The sequence below is a fragment of the Durio zibethinus genome, chromosome 14 (assembly GCF_047325235.1).
Source record: "Durio zibethinus cultivar Kanyao isolate XHJ-2024 chromosome 14, ASM4732523v1, whole genome shotgun sequence".
Lineage (NCBI taxonomy): Eukaryota > Viridiplantae > Streptophyta > Magnoliopsida > Malvales > Malvaceae > Durio > Durio zibethinus.
Window position 1 is genome coordinate 16,213,852 of NC_143175.1, and position 21,875 is coordinate 16,235,726.

At 27.0% G+C, this 21,875-nt stretch overlaps 1 pseudogene across 1 annotated transcript; it reads left to right on the forward strand.

Moving 5' to 3' along the window:
* The first annotated feature begins 473 nt into the window (after positions 1-473).
* LOC111295470 (7-methylxanthine methyltransferase 1-like) lies at positions 474-1,918 on the forward strand (annotated as a pseudogene). The gene is made up of 4 exons (XR_016327292.1): positions 474-530; positions 622-1,014; positions 1,173-1,446; positions 1,540-1,918. The product of XR_016327292.1 is annotated as a 7-methylxanthine methyltransferase 1-like (transcript).
* Positions 1,919-21,875: the final 19,957 nt, after the last annotated feature.

The window sequence follows — 21,875 nt, forward strand, 5'->3', positions numbered from 1 at the left end:
TAAAATATATTAAAAATATGTTATTTTAAATCAAATAATAGAGATGCTAGATCAATTCAAAATTTTACGTGATTGAATAATGAATACAAATGACTTGTTAAATTTAATGTAAAAATATTAATTACACTTATACAATATATATAGATTTATTTTTGATATACTGTTAGTGTATAGATTTTATACATTGTTAGTGAATTGGATGATGTTATCTCATTAATGAGATGAATCAGATAATAACATATCATTAATAAATAAGTTTTTTTAAAAAAATTAAATTTTTATATAGTTATTTTAAGGGTTAGTATTCATTTATTAATGAGGTGATATATCTTATTCACTGATAATGTATTAAATATATATATATATATGTGTGTGTGTGTGTAAGAACTTCAACCATTGGAAAATAACATCCTAGACTTGGACATCAAAAACAGAGCGAAAATATTACACAAAAAATGTAGTTGAAGGAAGCCATGCACATGAACACAGAAGATGGAGAAAGCAGCTATGTGAAGAGTGCAGGACTGATGGTCTCCATATAGCCTAACCCTCTCTTTTTTTTCTTCTTCTTCTTCGTTTCTTTAATTTAGAAAATTGATTACTTATTTGTTAACTATGTAGGAAAAAGTGGCAGCAGTAACACAACCAATAGTGTACAAGGCTGTTGAATCAGTGTTGAAAGAGCAGGGTTGCTCTTCAAACCCAGTTGAAGTTCTCAACGTAGCTGACTTGGGTTGTTCTTCAGGACCCAATACCTTCACAGTGATGTCAGCAGTGATTGAGAGCACTGTCAAAAACAGCAGGGAATTGGGATATCGCCAAACCCCAGAAATTCAGTTTTACTTGAACGATTTGATTGGGAATGATTTCAACACACTGTTCAAAGGGTTAACTGTCATGGAAGAGAAATTTAAGAATGCTTCTTGCTTTGCCATGGGTGCTTCTGGTTCTTTTTGTGATCGGCTTTTCCAACAGAAATTCATGCATCTTATCCATTCCTCTTACGGGATTCATTAGCTTTCTGGGATCAGATTTCTTCTAACATTTCTTGTTTGTGATATGGACTTAGGTTCGGTTTTATAGATGTTTTTATTTTATTTTTTCTCTTAGTCCATATATTTGTTTATTGAGACATTTTTGGCTAATCATTTCGAATTAACCCATGAAAAAAGGCCCCAAAAATCACAAATGAAAGAGGGTTGCAGTTAAACAAGGGGAGCATCTACATATCAGAAACCAGCCCCCCCTGCAGTGAGAAAGGCATATCTTTCTCAGTTTCAAGAGGATTTCCTTTTATTCTTGAAACGTCGATCTCCGGAGATGGTACCTGATAATGGACGCATACTGTTCATAATTAATGGAAGGAAATCTGATGATCCCATTGGCAGAGAAAGCATCTACTACTTTGAAACCCTATCCAAGGCCATATCTTACCTAGTTTCAAAGGTGAAATAATATTGATTGCCAATTTTAATTTTACCTTTAATGATTAATAATTACTTATAAACTAATTAATTCCTGGTGAACATAAATGAACAGGGACTGGTTGATGAAGAAAAATTAGACTCCTTCAATTTGCCTACTTTTACTCCATCCAACGAAGAAGTTGAGGATCTAGTGGAGAAAGAGGGCTCTTTCACAATTGAGTATATGAAAACAATTGAAGTGGAGCTTGGAGATGTATGGGCGAGTGGAGAATCAAGAGCTAAAAACGTGAGAGCTTTTTCAGAGCCCATGATTTCACACCAGTTTGGGAAACAAGTAATGGACCAGTTATATGATAAGGTGACACAGATTCTGGTTCAGGATTACAATTTTGGGAAACAAGCAACCAAGAATATTAGCATCGTTGCTGTGCTGAAAAGGAAAAATATATGATTCTCTGAGTTTAATTATAGCATTTATATTGCTATGAAATAAAGTGAAATTAATATTTTAATAACCTGACCAGATCATGGGTCAATCGTGTTTGTTTACATCTCTTTGTCCATGTTAATTGGCTTTTGTTATTGGTATTTGTGTTGATTTACTCTTTTTACATCTCTTTGTAGATGTTCAGTGGCTTTTATTAATGGTGTTTGTGTTGGCTTACTTTTTTTTAGTCCAAATTATATAATTGAACGAAGCCCACATTTGATGGACTTGAATTTGAAATCATATATCACATATAATATTGTATTGTAACATATATAAAAATTTGATAAGTTTTGTTTATGTGAAAATTTAGGTGGATGGTTTCTCTTTTTGACATGTAAGAAAATTCTTAAAATTTTTTCTTTTTATAATGATATGTAAAATATTTCCTAATTTTAAGATATTTATTAAAATATTTATTTAAAAATTATTTAATTATATGAAAATTTCAAATTTAAGTAGAAGACCAATTCAATTATTTTTAAGTTGCTAGTAACAAAATCTAATTTAAATATATTATTTTTAAAAAATTTCTTTCCAAATAATCTAAATATATATCTTTTTCAATTTAAAACTTTCAAATATAGTGATATATTATTTTTTAAAATAAGTTTTCCAATAATATAAATATATTTAAATAAAAAAATCTCAAATTGAGTGATATTATAAAATAGATTTCTTAATAATTTAAATATATGTCATTTTAAATTTAAAATTTTAAAATATAATTTTTATTTTTAGAGATTTTATAATAATTCTTTATTATTTGATTATTTTTAAATTTAAAAAGGACAAAACATGCATTAGAAGATAATTTATTTTTTAACTATACTTTCAATGTTAATTCTATTTCTCTTTTGTTTTTTTTTTTTTTAAGCTTTATCTTGCAAAGAAATGGTTTTTTAACCTGTGAAATGCACAAAATTTTTTATTATATATTTTTAACTTGTTGATATATGAGATATACAATTTTTTATTATATTTTTTTATAATATGTGCATTTGCATGTTAAAAAATTAATAAATATTTTTTTTGTTTTAAAAATTTTTATGAAAATTTTTTAAATTTTGTTTGTTCCATACCGTATACATGGATCTTATAAAAATTCTTTGACAATTTATGGTTCTTGAATTAGAGGAAAACAATTGGTTTAGCACAATAATGATTCTTTTGAGTATTTTGACAATTGAAGGTAAATTATATTAATTTAATTATTTAAGTATTATTTATTGGTTTTATTTATTTATTTAGAAAAGACTATATAGGCTTACTTTTAATTGCTGATTTTGTTTTTATTTTTAAATTTATAAATATAGGCAAATGAGTAAAATGTAGTCCTAATTCTAATATAATTGTTTTATGTAAAAGTAAATTCATGTTTATTTATTTGAAATTAATTTTTTATAATTTAATTCTTTTATAATACTATTGTTTTTTTTTTTTTGGAAGCAAAACATAAGTAGTATAAACAAAAAAACAAATTTTCTTTTACCTTTGAAATTGATTATAAAATCCTTTGAATGAGAATTGACACCTTATTAAAACTTTCTTGCCACAAATTTTTAAAATAATTGTTTAAAATTTACTACTTTTACTTAAAATTTAAAACTATTTCATTTCAGCTTTTACACAATTTTGCATCAAATATAAAATTTGGCAAATCTTAACAATGTTTAAAATCAAGATATTATTAAAACTCATGCAAAAAATGTACATGCAAGTAGCTATCATGCATATTATTGAAACATTTAAAATCATTGTTTTTCAAAGAAATAAAATTTATCTTAAAATTATATAAACTTGTAAGTGTATAAGAAAAATTGCACAAGATGAAAATGACACAAATTGAAAAAAAAATTAATTTGAAGTGATGAAACTTTTAGTTTTCAATTTAATATTTTGTTGATGTACTCGATAATATTATTTATATATAAATCTTTTGGATATTTTATTTTCCTCAAATATTATTATATGTTTTAAATTTTTTAATTAAAAAATTTAATTTTATTATATTTTGATAACTTTTATTTGTAATATATATATTAAACATCTAAAAGATTAAATACTATTAATTTATATATTCATACACATTTAAATAAATAAAGATAATTATTGTATTGCAAGGATAACAAACTAGTTTAAAAGATATTTTAATGGTCAACAATTGTGTTGACCTCTTTATTTCAATTATTAAAGTTCAAATTTTAACAACCTTAACTACTTAAAAAAAAAAAAATTACTTAGATTATTTCTGATTTCAAATTACAGGATTCTCATAAACTCGAAAATCAAATATGATAGAACTATGAAAGCATTGAGGAGATTTGCCACACATGCAAATATAAATTTCCAAAAGAATTATATTGAGAAAATAAGAGTGATTGGAACTTTTGTGCTATATAGTCATTCTTACTAGGGTTGTAAATGAATTGAATATGAATAAATGAACATATATTTATAGTTTATTAATTTATTTTTAAATTTGTCCAAGCTGGATTCGTGTTTGGTAAGAAAATTGCTATGTTCATTCAAACTTGTTTCGTTTAAATAGTAAGTTGTTCATGTTCGATTCGTGTTCAATTCAATTAAGTTAATTGAGCTCGTTCGTAAATATTAAATGAACATGTTCATGAACATATATAAACGAACATGTTTATGAATAATAAGCAAATTATAACTAAATAAATTTAAACAAACAAACCCTAAATGAACATAAACAAATCTTAAAATAGGATTAAGGTAAAAAATAAAAGCATAATTTTATTAGTTTTATTATAAACGAACAGAAAATTAATAATAAATGAACGAGTTTTAAACAAATTTTAAACAAACTTATTCACAAATATAAACAAATTAAACAAACATTTATTTGTATTCGTTTCGTTTAATAAACAAATATAAAAATATTGTTCAAGACCTTTTATTAAACTTAATAAATAAATAGAAATCGAACATGTTTATAAATAGTTTATCAAAATCTCTATTCATTTATATATTTAATTCTTACTAAAATGAGTTTTAACATTGATATACTATATGTTGTTTTTCAACAAAAATATTAGCCAGTTTAGAAACAATTAAATTGGACAGGAAGCTAAAGGTTTAATTCTACTTCCATATAAATTGTTAGTATCAATATATATATATATATATATATAATATAAAAGGTTATCTGTTAAACATCAATAGCAAAAAAGAAAAAGAAAATTCCCGAAGCTAACATATTTTACATTAATTTTATTACTTTTTGGTACATCTTTTTTTTGTTATTCGATTTAATAATATAAATTATGATTAAAAAAATCTTAACTAGTTGATAGCTTGCCTATAGATCAGTAATTTATTGTCTATCTATAATAATAATAATAATATAACAAAGCTCATATATGTTGTTACCTGTGGATCGGAAATAATACTTACGAACGAACAATGTATCGAAAATAAATAGAATTTGGTACCATGATTATAAGTTAATTAAGAAGACAATTGTCAGTTTTAAAATTGTTAAAAAAGAAACAAAATGTACTCCTTCGGTGTCTCTTTCTTTTCTTTGGAGACGAATATGAAAAGAAAAATAATTTTAAAATGGATAAATTAGTAATTACAAGACCCTTACTAATAATTATTATTAAATATTTATTTTCTTTTTAACTCATCTTTAATCATCGGAGCACACTGAGAAAATTTTTCTTCCTTTGCCTCATTTTGACATTTCCCTTAAACGTTGTCGAGTTTTATCATCAGGCTGAAATGTGGAAACTTGGTGGTTGACATAAATTATTCTTTTACGTATTTTTCAGATAATTTTTTTTATTGAACAAGCATGTGGAAACTTTCAGAGGAAGCACATGACATGACATGACTGTCTGCATTTAAGTAGTTGCCAGGAGAGAGAAAGAAAATTATTTTTTTTAGTTGTTTTTGGAAAAATAACGAAGAAGAGATTGGATGAGGGTTATTAAGTTTTTTTAAAATATTATATTAAACCCATATGACGAAATAGTCTATTCTTACAGGGGTTTGTGTCACGTCGTTTTGCAATCAAGGAGGTGGGTACGTGGGTCCGGGGAGAATAAAAATAAAATAAAACTAGAATTATGGGATAAGAAACACGAACGGATTGGACATATTTGATTTAATGACAAAAACGGTTATTCTGATTATGATAAGATTTTAGATATGATTGATGAATTTTTAAAAAAATTAATAAAAAAGGGGAACCAAAACAAGAAAGACGAAAGGAATTTTTGTTTGTTTTTGCATTTAATGATTGAAACTTTTCCCTAGAAATCATGAATACCCAATAGGAAATGAATTTATGAAAAAGAAAACCTCAGAATAGAATACAATGAGAAACGAAGAGATGGATAGAAGACTAAAAGGAATGAATGCTGAAAAGATAATACGTGCCGTCGTTTTAGGAAACTGTAAATTGAAATGGATTCTTGTTGGATTTCAATTTTTTTTTCGGTTTTGCAACAAAAACTTTTATCATTGATATTCTGTCAGAAGAACCTTACCAAGCTTCATTCATGCTTCCAAACTTTTCTCGCGTATCTGTAAAATAATCATTGAAGACAAATAAAAATATGTTAGATGTGCATCCGAAGGAGGCCAATAATTTCTTGCGTTGGTTGTTGTGACGGACTGAGAGCAAACTTCTGGATAATATTTTATTGGATTAGGAAAGAAAAATAAAAGATGTTCTGTCTTGGAAAAATAGATATGAGGTAAGTTGTAAATAAAAAAGATTTTGTCTATTTCATCAATGGGTGTTTTAAATGTACTTCTAGAAGGATTTTATTAACAAAAGTAATATAATCATTAAATAAAATAGTTAAAAAATTATTTAAAAATTGTTTTTATATTTAATATATTATTTTTATTAAATTTAGTAAAAGATAATATATTAATTACATATATATTTATATTAAATAGTTTATTTTTATATCATGATAATAAAATTTGTAATAATAATTGTTAATTAGTTTGTTTAATATAAAATATTAATTAAATAATATTTTGATTAACTTTTTAAAATACTCCTTTAGAAAATGATACTAAATCCATACGTGAAGAATGTGGTTTTTTTGGGTGAAGAGCTGAGAGGATAAAAATCTATGTATAATATAAAATCAATTATATATATAGTAATTAAAATATTTTTATTATTATTTTATAAAAATTTGACATATGACATTTTGTTTGAAAATTACTATAATACTCTCATTAGATTATATATTAAATTTTAACATAATATATAATAATTACATCTTAAATTATTAAAATACCCTTATTATTTTTCATAAAAATTTTATATTTGGTATTTTGTTTCAAAATTATTGTAATATCCCTATTAAATTACATATTAAAATTTAATATAATATAAAATTAACTACATGTTAAATTATTAAAAGACCTTTATCATTACTTTATAAAAATTTGACACGTGCATTTTAAGTAAAATTAATATAATATCCTTATAAAATTACATATTAAATTAATTACATAAAAATATATATTAAATTCCTATAATACTCTTATCATTTATTTCGTGAAACTTGACACGTGACATGTATTTTTGAAAAAAAATATTATATTATTTATAATGTATCTATAAATATATAAAAATTAACTACATGATAAATTATTATAATACCCTTATCTGTTTATTTTCCATTTGCTTCATCTATTATTAATAGAAAATGAACTAAATGACACATTTATTGTGACACATGTTCTTTTAAGGACATTAAATGCATTATCTTTATTAGTTAAAGGTAATACAAATATTTTAGAATTTATTAGATAAGAGTGAAATTGGTGAATAAAAAATGGATAAGATATTTAGAGGAAAGGGGGAATTGGGGCCAATGAAAAGAGAGAGAAAAAATGGATGAATAGATTCATATTGCAAATGAGAGGAAAAAAGAAGAAATAAAAAGGAAAATAAAGAAGGACTTGGCACAGCTGAAGGTTCGACACCTAAGACTTCAGAGAGAGTATTTTTTTTATCCATATATTGTTTATTCCTGGCACATCTATCATAAAATAAATATACTCAAAAGTATTTTCTTGTAAGTTGAAAGTTTTGCTCTCTTTCTCAAAATTTTTTTTGGTTGAATTTGAATTATTTTAATAGACGATGAGCAATAATAATAATAAAAAAGGCTGCGATACAAAAAGTTGTAATAAACATATGTAATTATTTTATTTCATAATTATTTGTGATACAAAAAGTTATAAATTATTTGTTTAGCATGTAATATCCATAGTGAAGCTTTGGGATTCTTTCTTGGTGTTTTATGAAGGTAGGCTGCTAAGATAGATGGATGATTGCATTTGCATCCTCCATTATTAATGTATTATTTATTATTAATAATATTAAAATCGATGAGGCAAAGATGATGAACCACATTCATCTTCGTCGGGGGCTCTTTCACTCCTAGCTTTATATTTCAAAAAGCTCCATTACTTCGAACTTCAAAAGAGCTTCAATAATATGAGGAGTATATATTACGGCAATTTTAATGTCCATTCAAGCAATATTTAGGTAAGGTGGCAAAGAGATTAGTAATATCTATTACGGGTCAAAGAGCAAAAATAAAATGGAAAGAGAGAGAAAAAGGTAAGAGAGAACTCAATTAACCATTATTAATTTTTTATTTTATAATTATTGAGTTAATTGTTTGGTTGCAATGATTGATGGGTTTTATTTTGGTAGACCAAGTAATTTAGGGTTTTATATACCTAAAAATGCATTCTAAACTTTGGGATGGTATATCAATCCAAATGGGCTGTAGTATATCGATGACGTTGGCTTTCCAATCCAAATGGGACCATGGCTTACAATGAACTTGTTCTGTACTTCAATTTCTCTTCTATATATAATTTATGATGTAACCTTAGCTTATTTTATTGGGGAAAAAAAAAAACCTCTGCTGATTTTGAACTAGAATTTCATCATTTTCATTATTAGAAAACAAAAAAAAAAAAAAAAAGTGAATGGCTAAAAGTGAATTACGAGTTGGGCTACTTGCTAAGCTTATCAGTTTGGTTTTGAATAAAAATTTTAAAAAATAGATTCAATTTGATTTGGTAGGAAATATTTTTTATTTAAATAAAATTTTAATATATTTAAAAATATTAAAATTTTAATAAAATTTTTTTTTAATAATTTAATGTTATTTTAAGATAATTTCAAACATATTTTAATATGAATGGACAAACTAAATTTTAAATAAAACTCAAAGGTGATGTTTGGTATGAGAAGATTACTCTAAAAATCATGGTAATTTATGCATGGTGATTAAATTATTATATTTGATAAATATTTGGTGATTTTACGTAGTGATGATCTTGGATTACTGAAAATGATCAGATTATTACCTTGAAAGTTGATCTAATTCCTATAGAAAAAGATGAAAATTTTTTTTATTGAGATGAAGTGATATATAAAATTAATAATAATCAATTAAATCATTTAATATGTTAATTAAAAACTTGTTACATCTTAAAATTATAATTATTTTATATTATATATTTTCAAACTAATATTCATTATAATAAGATCAAAATAATTCGCAAATTTTTTTATTTTTTTAAATATTTTATATATAATATAATCTTTATTTTTCTTTTATTATGAATTTAATAGATTGGTTTCATATTCTCATTTATTTTTTACATAATTTATATTATAAAAATAAATTTACCTATCAATAAATATATTTAATAATTTAATAATTAAATAATATTTTATTATAACATAAATAAATATTACTAATATTTTACAAATTATTATATTTAAACAACCATAAAATTATTAATTTGTGTAACTATTGCAATATATATTATTATTTTCATACTTTTAAACAAAATAATATTTGATTTTTATTAATACCAAATACAGTGATCTTTAATTTTTAAAAATTAATTATTGTTAATTAAATAAAGTGATTTCAAATCATTAATATTAAAATTATCTTGATAATAAAATCACCTCAATAATTATATTATTATGATAATCTTATAAAAAATACCAAATATTACCTAAAAATATCAATCAAATCTAAACAATTTGTGAACATCTATATTTTAAAGATATTGTTTGGCATCGTACTTGATTTTAATTACCCATTACAGGGGTTTTGATTTTTAGCGGTGTTTTTCTACCGTTTAGCGGCATTTATTAACGCCATTATAAGGTTGCGGCATTTGTGAAAAAATGCCACGCACAGTGCCGCCTATACATGCATCACGGTAAATAGCGACGTTTTTGAAAAAACACCTCAATATTAACGGTGTTTATATTTGAAGCGTTACCATTTTAGGGGTGTTTATATCTTTGAGATGCCACTACTTTAGAGGTGTTTGAATATGAAAATGGCTCAATATTAGCGGCGTTTGTATCTTTTAGTTGCCGCTATTTCAGTGGCATTTTTATGAGAAAAACGAAGTTACATTGACGGTGTTTGTAACAGAAAATGCCGTTACTTTAGAAGTGTTTGAATATGAAAATGCCTCAATATTTACGACATTTATATCTTTTAGGCGCCGCTAATTCAGTGACGTTGTTATAAGAAAAATGCTGTTGCTTTAGTGACATTTTTATAAAAAATGCCACCTAACTATCGGTGTTTGCTAAAAATAGCGTCGATACTTATAGTGGCGTTTTATGCTACAAACATCACTAAATTATTCATTTAGAGGCATTACTCAACACAACGCCGCCATTATGTAAAAATGTATTTTTTTTAAAATTTCTTATAATAAATTTTATTTTCAGTAAAGAGCTTAAATTCAGAAACTGAAATTAATATTAACTTCATTCACGTTTAAATATACATCTAATTAATACAAAGTTTAATAATTAGTATAATAACATTCAAATATTGTAAATACATTAACCAAATAAAAAATTAAAATGTATGAAATGAATGACTACATACATTTTACTGGCTGCCAATTGATGACAAAAATTTTTCACCTTGGTCACTAACGTGTTCAACAACCTACTGAATAATATCATATAATTTTTAACACTTCATTGTATACTTATTTTTTAGTTAAAAATTTTAATATTTACTAAATATAATACCTGAGTTGATAGAGCACCAAGATCATTTTTTGGAAATTGTTGTTGCACAAAATTTATAAGATGATCGAATCGATCATGCAACTGTTGAAATTTTGTATGCTTTAGCTCTATTCTAGCACGCTTTTCTTCAATTTTGGCACGCTCATGTTTTCTTTCTGCTTCCATTTGTTGAAAAAGTTATTGCATAGTTTGCAACTCCCCTCTCAATATTGAAATGTCTCGCGAAAACTGACTTGTTGAGAGTGTAAATTTCAGAGAGTTATGTCCATAGTAGACAGATGATGTTGGACCCAACCCAAGGCTTCGGACCCGTCCATACCTTTCTTTTCCAACAACTTCTATGAATATTCTATTTTCCATTTCTTGCATGTTGAGAGAACCTTTAGATGTTACTTCAATCTCAGCAGTCATTTTCTCTTTTGCTTTCTCCTATGAATTTGTCATATACAACTATCAAGTTTAATGATTAATTGATTATATGTTAAAAAGAGTTAATATTTACTTTATGTTAAAATAGATGATACAAATTACCATAATTTCTTGTGTTTCAACATTCATGTAAGATCCATCTTTTTTTGTGTGTATTACGGGAAAAAGTTTCACACGTCCAATTGTACCACCCATCTCATTCTCTTATACAAAAACAAATGTTACTTGATAGGATACATATCAACCATAACTTATTTATGCATATCAATCATGTCAATCAAGTATTAAAGTTTCAAATAACTTTAATCTCCTTTATTTATATTTTGGCTTTGTAACAACACAATAATCTTAAATATACGTAAAGAATAAAAGCATTTTGGGCTTTCACACATATCGATCATGGAAACCAAATTCAATTATTTTCTCCCAGTTTAATATGAAAGATTGAAACCATTCAATATGTTGAAAGGCATCCAAAATTTATTTGTATATTTGCATTTTATATGCAAAAATATTCCCAAACAAACATAACTGACAACTTTTTCTCACATAGCAACCATAGAAACCAAGTTCAATCAATCGAACAAGCTTAATATCAAGTATTGAAGCTATCGAAAGTGTTAAAATACAACAATAACAATAACCAGATAATAAAGGCGTAAATATACATAAACAGTAACTTTTCATACATATCATCTATGAAACTAAGTTTAAAACTTTTGATAAGTTTAATATCATATATTGAAACAATCAAATCTATTAAAACAGAATAATAAATGTTAATTTTCATATTTACCTTTTAACGGCAGAAAAAGTTCATTCATTGGAATAAGTTAATTATCATAAACTTACGATTTCTTTTTGCTTTTATGCAAAACTTTTTAATCCACTTGTGTGGCTATATTTTTGTTGCTTTCTATTATCAATCACAATCTGTTCTCTTTCCTGTCATAAAAATAATTGCGTATATAATAGAAATACAAATATTACCAACTAAAACCATTAAACACTTTCATCATTTAATTATATTATACAAAGTTATAAACTAGTACCTCTATTTTTCTTGAGAACCAAAATCTAACCAGTTGTTCATATTACCATCTAATCACATTATGGGGGTAGATTTTGCATCATCGCCTCTACAGTAGTATTTCGATCGAAATACTTATTTTTCAAACTATGCTTATAATTTTTCCATTTTTTTCCCAATGACTTAAGCACAAATGAAGTTGGTATTTCAAGTACAAATTTTGACTGTAATAATGCAATAAAAAAAGTTTGAATAAGTAAACAAAATGAAAAATAAAAATTTTGAATATATCTAATTAATTATATTAATACCTTAATAAAGTTTAATGCATCGGTCGTAACTTCTTCTGGAATATTATGCCATGTTTCATAATGAATAGGCAATTTCATTCCATTACAGGCTAGCATAACTAGAAATCCAGCCAATAGTTGAGTCTTTTCATCAATTGGTTACCTATCAGAGTTTGCAGACACTACAATACGCTCGTTAGGAGGTAGTGCAAACAATTCTTTCAAAATTGTCCGGCCTCTGGTTCTCCGTTGACCATTGTTATCAACTGTAACAAATATAAAATATATTTGTAAAATCGTAATACTTTTATCATTATACCCAAATTTTAAAATTTGAGTATATCATACTTGCATTCAAATTTAAAGCCTAATCAATTAATGGGGTACTATCTAAACCAGACCTCCTATATTGCCAGATCCAATATCAGTTAAAGGGTTAGAAGTGACGAAGTTAGATCCGATAGTACGTTCATTTACCTTCAAAAGATTTAGTCCATAGCCAATATCTACAAGTGTCGCAGACGGTTTTAAACTAATATCTCTGATATGTTTTTCTTTCAACCTACTTCTCCGCATTCTAGCTTACCTACATCATAAAAGCAAATATAGAAAAAATGTTAGTTTAAAAGATATATAAAGACATTTTCAATTTAAGAAATCAAAACCTATGATATATAAAGAACATATTGATTTAATTAAATCAAAATATAATGTATGATTCAGAAGACAATAATTATACAATAGCAAATGTGACATTATTTACATACTATTATTTACTACATTATGTCATAAACACTCGAATTAGAAATTATAGTTGCACGGAATCATGGTTTATAAATGTCTTCAATAACATCTTCACGAACCCACTGAACGTAGGTACTGAAGATATTCTCATCCAAATTTTGTTCAGCAAAAAGATAATATTCAGTTTCATGTTCAACATCATCTTTGGTATCTAACCGCATATCAAATAAGTTTTTAGGTATATTTCAAAGAATAACAAACCAACCTAATTCTTTCAGATTTTCGGAGTAAAATACTTGTTTGACTTGAGATGAAAATACATAAGGTTCATCAATGAGTTGTTGTCCAGTATGAATTAATCGAAAAAATTTTACAAGTGTAAATCTGTACTGATTTTTCTTAAGGCCCCTCACACTATTCACATTTGTCCAATCATATCGAAATAAGATAACTTTTCGCTTGCCATAATAATCCAACTCAATGATGTCATTAATCATGCCATAATAGTCAATATTTCCCTCTAAAGGGTTTGTGTACCTAGCATTAGCATAGCTAATAGTTGATGAAATCACAACAACTCCTGAATTTTGTGTACTTTTAAATCTCTCAGGGGATTTTGTGTGAAATCTAAATCCATTGATGATGAAACCTTTGTATTGTTTCACAATCCGTTTGGACCATGTGAAAGACACTTCACCTCTTCACTAACAAGCCTTCCACTCAAAACCTATAAAAGTGGAATAAATATATATGTTATTAATGTTATTTTTACCGTAAACATTCTATGTAGATAAAAAATAATGGGAAGTATGGCATTACTTACAATTGCTCCTAACCATTCATGAAAGTTTTCAGCGAACAACTTATCAACCTCTAAAGGGTTTGATCATCGATAATGTGCATGATCTCTCAAATTATTTCTATACTCACTATAAAGCATATGATAAAGTATTAACACTAAAAAAAAAAGCACAATAAATTATGCCAATGTAATGAATAATTTTCTTGCTAAACAACTTACATGCGAAATGATTCAATTAAGTCATGATGAAAAAAAACATATTGATGTGCTTATGCCCAAGATTTATCATCTAACTCCACCAATTCAGCTTTGCCTATGGGTTGTCCAAAACTTTGAAAAAGATAATTATAGGCCAAGTCTGTATGCTACATACCAACATTTCTCGAAGATCTATTAAATCTCATTTCAACATCTTCTAAATAATGAAAACAAAATGTCATACACTCTTTTGCTAAATATCCTTCAGCAATAGAACCTTCCGGATAGCATTTGTTACAACACTAAGACTTTAATCTCCCCAAAAACCTATAGCATAAAACATTAATTATATGTTATTTTAAGTAGATTGGCTTGATAATCAATAAAAACGTAATCAATCTATTAACAAATAATACCTTTCAATAGGATACATCCATTGATAATAAACTGGCCATCGAGCTTTGCTTCAGATGGAAAATGGATAATCAAATGCATCATAATAGTGAAAAAGTTTGGAGGGAAGATCTTCTTTAAATGGCATAAAGTAATCACGGCTCGATTTTGAACTTTGTCAAGCTCTTCCACATTTTTACATTTCTGACATAGAGATTTAAATATATTACTCAATTCAATTACCATAAAAGTCACTTGCTTTGACATTGATGAGCATAAAGTAATTGGAAGTAAGTCTTACATCAAAATGTGATAATCATGTAACTTTAATAAAAAAAGTTTTTGCTCTTTTATATTCACACATCTTGATATATTTGACGCATAGCCATCCGAAACTTTGATATTTTTTAAAACCTTGCAAAATACATCTTTTTTGACTTTAGAAATCTTAAAACAAGCAGCAGACAATCGATATTTGCCATTAGGAAGCAATAACAGATGAAGGTTTGGGCGAATCCCTATATCAACTAAGTCAAGCTGACTCTTTAAGTCATCATTGGATTTTCTATTCACATTGAGAATTGTCTAGATAAAATTTTTGCAAACATTCTTCTCTATGTATATCAAATCTAAGTTATGGCGTAATAAATTATATTCCCAATAAGGAAACTCAAAAAATATACTTTTTTTTTTCACAACTCATACTCATTGGGGTAATCTATTTTATTGTCCTCTTCATTACTTTGAACATCAAGATCACCGACTTCTGTATCACTATCACCAACTTGCATAATATGAGGCCAGACACCTTCAAAGATGTCCCTCACTCTTTTTCTTGATGGAGTCATTTTTTTTAATATATGAAATTGATATCTTTTAACTTTGACAAGATATTAGACCCACTAATGGGTAAAAATGATCTCCTTAACTCTTCAGTTCCATCAAATAGACGTTTTTAGAATCTAAATCGATGATTATCATCTAACCATCAACGATATCCCATATAACAGAACTTTCTACCATTACGTAACCACGTCGAACATGTCTGTGCAGCATAACATGGACAAGCATAACGACTTTTGTACTCTAATCAGATAAATTTGCATAAGCAAGAAAATCATTGATAGTCCATAATAAAGCAGGACGCAATTGAAGTTCTTTACTTTTGATGCATTATAGGTCTCAACTCCTTCTCATAATTATTTTAACTCTTTAATAAGAGGTTGTAAGTAAATGTCTATATCATTACCTGAACTTTTTTTCTCGAGAATTATCATAGACAATATAAATGGCTGTTACTTCATAGCAATCCATGGTGGTAAATTGTAAGGAATTAATATAACTGGCCAAGTAGTATAAGAAGTACTCATCATTTGAAACGGGTTGAATCCATCAGATACCAGTCCAAGCATAACATTTTGAGGATCAGATGCAAAGTTTAGAAACCTAGAATGAAATGACTTCCATGCCAAAAAATCTACAAGATGCTTCAATGATCTATCATCCGTCCGCTTCTCATGATACCTCCTCATTGAATCTATAGTTTTAGAAGACATGTAAAGTCATTGAAGTCTTGGTATAAATAAAAAATAGCATAAAACCTTAACAGGCTTTTTTTTTACACATACCTTATAACCATCATCATTCAACCTTTCATTGAGGTTTTTGTCGACCCAACGAGAAATACCACACAAATGACAAGATTCTTGATTTTTTCTATCCCCCTAATACAACATGCAATCATTGAGAACTATGAATTTTCTCATATTCGAGACCTAAATCCTTGATCATCTTTTTTGATTCCTCACAAGATTCAAGATTTTTGCAAAAAAAAATATTTCTTTCATAAACTGTAATAATAAAGTGAAAGTGTTTTTTGTCCATCCACATAAGCATTTCAAGTGAAAAAGACAAACACAGAAAGACAACCTTGAATGCTTCGATCCCTCAAAAAGTTCTTCATTTATCTCCTCAAGCAACTTATAAAACTTTGATGCTTCTCCTCTAGGTTATTAGTCACATACACCTATCCCAAGTTTACCAAATTCATGCATTTCAACATTGGACTGATTAAATCCTTCATTTTGGGGAGAAGGATTACAAAAATTTTGGTTATGAATGTTAAAAGCATCTCGTAATATACCTTCAATGTCATCTGCTATAAAGGGATCATGTTGGTGATGGGGAACCTTTGATGTTGAAGAAACTGTAGTGGAAGACCTTAACGATATAGACTCTCCATGAAAATACCAATTAACATATCCTAATAGAAATCCAATACAAATTAAATACCCATAAACAACTTTATGCGTTTATCACTCGATATTAGCACATTTCACACATGGACATAATATCATATTATCTTCACTTGTATTCTCAAATGCAAAATTAAGAAAAATTTTCACTCCATCTCTGTACTTTTGACTTAATCTTGACTTTTGCATCCAACTGTTATCCATTTATTAGTTGCTACATTATTAGACCAAATGTATACAAAAAATTAATATGAAAATGAATATGTACAATTGCATAGTTTACTATGTTTTAAAGAAAAGATAATAACAACACCAATTCTTATAGAAAATGAGAACTCCTTGTTGTGAAGTAATTTATCTGCTACCAGATATTATGATTATTAAAACTCTGCTGCTAACGTAGACAGTACCCAAAAGTATTTGTACTTGGGGTTGACATAAGGTGAAATAAGGTGGGTTTTGTAGAAATTTTTTTTCACAAAAAAAAAAAAATCACAAATTGCAAAAGCTGAAAGAATAATCGAATGAAGTAAAACCTAAAGTCAATAAGTTATGAATAGTCAAAATTCTAAACGACGATGCTTGAATACTAAAAACAGAAGGAAAGAGAAAGTAAATTGTACTTGGTCTGAAAAGAGAAATAGTATAATAATAGAGATGAAGCTTGAAGTTGGTGATTAGATGCACTAAGTTTGAGAAGATTTTTATTGGATAGGATTATGGAAGGCGTTTACCAACAAAAATGCCAATAGTAATTCCCTCTTAAATATTTTTTAAATATATTATAGGTGCCTTGAACATATCGCCACACAAATTCTAACACTGTTATTAAAGGCGTATATCCAAGAAAGATGCCTTTAATAATTTTTATAATAGTTTGTAGTTAATTAGTGAAGGCGGTTGCAGAAAACAACGCCTTCAATAATTTTCCTAAAAAAATTTTCTTGGATTATTAAATGTGTCTTTTATTATGACACGTCTTCAATATACCATGATGGTAATGGAAGGCATTTATTAGAAAATGCGCTTTCAATATATCTTTAAACTTAGTAATCTATTACTGAAGGCATTTGTTAATAATAGACGCCTTCAAAATTTTTTCACTTAATATTTTGAGAATTATTAAAGGCATCTTCTACTATAAAATATCTTCTATATACCGCCACACAAATTGTAACACTGTTATTGAAGGCGTATATTTAAGATAAACACCTCTAATAATTCCTATCACAGTTTGTATATAATTACTGAAGGTAGTTTCAAAAAACAACGCTTTCAATAATTTTCCTAAAAAAATTTCTTAGATTATTAAAGGTGTCTTTTATTATAAAATGCCTTCAATATACAACGATGGCAATGGAAGTTATTTATTAGAAAAGGCACCTTCAATATACCTTTAAACTTAGTAATCCATTACTGAAGGCGTTTGTTAATAACAAACGCCTTTAAAATTTTTTTACTCAATATTTTAGAAATTATTAAAGGTGTCTTCTACTGTAAAATGCTTTCTATATACCGCTACACAAATTGTAATACTGTTATTGAAGGCGTATATTTAAGATAGACACCTTTAACAATTCCTACCACAATTTGTATATAATTACTGAAGGCGGTTGCAGATAACAATACCTTCAATAATTTTCCAAAAAAATTTTTTTTTATTGTTAAAGGCGTCTTTAATTATAAAACGCCTTCAATAATTTGTTATAAACTTTGGAAATCCATAATTATTGAAGGTGATTTTTTAGTGAAAATGCCTTTTATAATTTTTTAGAATTAGAAAAGGTATTTTTTTTTTATAAAATACGCCTTTAATAAGTTGGTTGGACAATTTTAAAGGCTTATAATTAAATGCGTCTTTTTTGTAAAAAATACCTTCAATAATCTCCAATAAAATTTTTTGACTAAAAATTTTGAGAATTATTAAAGGCATTTTTTACTGTAAAATGCCTTTTATATACCGCCATAGAAATTCTAACATTGTTATTGAAGGCATATATCCAAGAAAGACACATTTAATAATTCCTATCATAGTTTGTAGATAATTACTAAAGGCAATTGCAGAAAACAACGCCTTCAATAATTTTCCTTAAAAACTTTTTTCAGATTATTAAAGGCATCTTTCATCATGACACGCCTTCAATATACGATGATGGTAATGGAAAGCGTTTATTAGAAAAAGACGCTTTCAATATACCTTTAAACTTAGTAATCCATTACTGGAGGCGTTTGTTAATTATAGATGCCTTCAAAATTTTCTCACTTAATATTTTAGAAATTATTAAAGGTGTCTTCTACTGTAAAATACCTTCTATATACTGTCACATAAATTCTAACACTGTTATTGAAGGTGTATATCCAAGAAAGATGCCTTTAATAATTTTTATCACAGTTTGTAGATAATTACTCAAGGCAGTTGCAGAAAACAACACCTTCAATAATTTTCTTCAAAAAATTTTCTTGAATTATTAAAGGCATCTTTTATTATAAACTGCCTTCATTAATTTGTTATAAACTTTAGAAATCCATAATTATTGAAGGCGATTTTTTACTGAAAATACCTTTTATAATTTTTAAGAATTAGAAAAGGTATTTTTTTTATAAGAAACGCCTTTAATAAGTTGGTTGGACAATTTTAAAGGCTTATAATTAAAGGCATCTTTTTTTTAAAAAATACCTTCAATAATCTCCAATAAAATTTTTAGTGATTATTTTAGGCATTGTTCCATGAAAATGCCTTTACTAATTAATTTTATATTCATTTCCCAACCTTGAACATAGGAATTTACAAAGCGCTAGTACACAAAACGATTAAAAGCTACGTTATTCAACCAAACATGCCAAACCTTTAAACATATTTCTTGCAAACCATTACTTTCTTTCTCTCATTCCTCACCATCGACCTTCAACAAATCACTGCTACGAACATCTGTTTTAACCGATAAGTTTTTTTTTTAGTTTACTGTATTATTTACACCTTCAATAGAAAAATTTTATTTTTTCAGTTTCTTAATATTGACATGCATTTTTATATTTTTCATTAATATCATGTCAACATAGTCGTCCAAGATTTTATTCATATTGCAAGTATGCTGTTTCTATGTAGTACGCATTAAATATTATGGTTTGTTGAACCTTTTTTATTGATATTGTATTACCGAATGGTATTGTATGATATTGGAGGTCTGAATAATATTTCATGTTGAATAGTTTGCTGAACCTTTTTATCTAATATTGTTTTACTAAATGGGTTTGAATATGGGCTAAATGGTGTTTCTGAGTGGTTTGCTAAAGGGTGTGTATAAGCACATTGCTGAATAGTGTGTTAAATGCTGTTTCTGTACATAGTATGGTATTGGTTGTATTAAATTAAGTACAATGATCAATTTAGAGGGTCATTTTATGTAATTCGTATAATTATGATCAATATTGTAGGTAATATGAACTCCCAACAACATCATTCTCCTTCTAATGAACATGTAGAAAAAAGAAATGTAGGCCAAAAAAGAAAGGGAAGGGGCCCAAATAAACAAATCAAAGTGACCGGCATAAAAATTCATGTTGATTTCAATCAAAGTGGCAGCCTGTGTCGGAAGGAGCTACCAAGATGGCAACTTATATTAGAGCCATTGTCAATCAAAAGATTTCAATTACGTACATCGATTGACGATAAGTTCCTGATGATCTAAAGGATGAGATATGGTAGTCCATTGTGGTATGTTTATTCAACTATTTCATAAAATTTGTTATGTGATCATTTAATTGAAATTCAATGTGTTGATACTATTTGTGTTAACTTATTTAGGAATGGTTCGACGTCTTAATTGAGTGTAAAAAGATTGTGTTACAATCTGCTGAGAAAGCTTTTAAAGACTTTAAAAGTAGATTGACAACCCAATATATTTTACCGTTGGCTAGTGAAGGTGATGTTTTGGCTATTCTATCTGCGACATATGTAAATATCATAAGTGTTGAAGATTGGATAAATTTTGTTCAACATCGACTTTCAGAAGATTTCTCGGTATGCCAACCCATTACCAAATTAGTCCAAGTTTTATAAGTCTTTATGCAATGTAGCCTTTGATCTTCATATGTGATTGACGTAATTTCTTGATTTTGTAGAAAATCAAAGAACAACATCAGGACATTCGAGCTAAACAACAATATCACCATCGGATAACAAAAAAAGATATGCAACTGTGAAGTATGAGCTTGTATGTATTCGCACTTGTTTTATACTCATTAATGAATATTTATGAATATTCATTTCATACATTCTGATTTTTTTTATTACGATAATTTAATAGGAATCAGTGAGCTTAAACACAGAAGTTTCCAGATGGGATGTCTGGAAACAAGGACATCTACGAAAAAATGGATCATTCGTAGATGAAACAACTGAGGAAATGACAAAAAAGATTGCATGTATAACTATTTTTTTTTATATAATGTATGATTGGCATTGTGGTTGTATGCATGAATGTATACTAGCTTGTGTAGATTTGTTCTCATAGCCCAACTTATTATTGTCTTTTAAGATGATTATGTTGCCAAAGTAAAATCTAGTGAACTGGTAATCCAATATGATGAAGATCCTTTGTCTTTAGCATTAGGCGCTAAAGAAAGACCTGGTCGAGTTTGTGGGGTTAGTAAATTTGTCTTGCCATCAACGTATTTTGGTAAACAACCAAAAACCCCATGAATGAGAAATGCATAATAT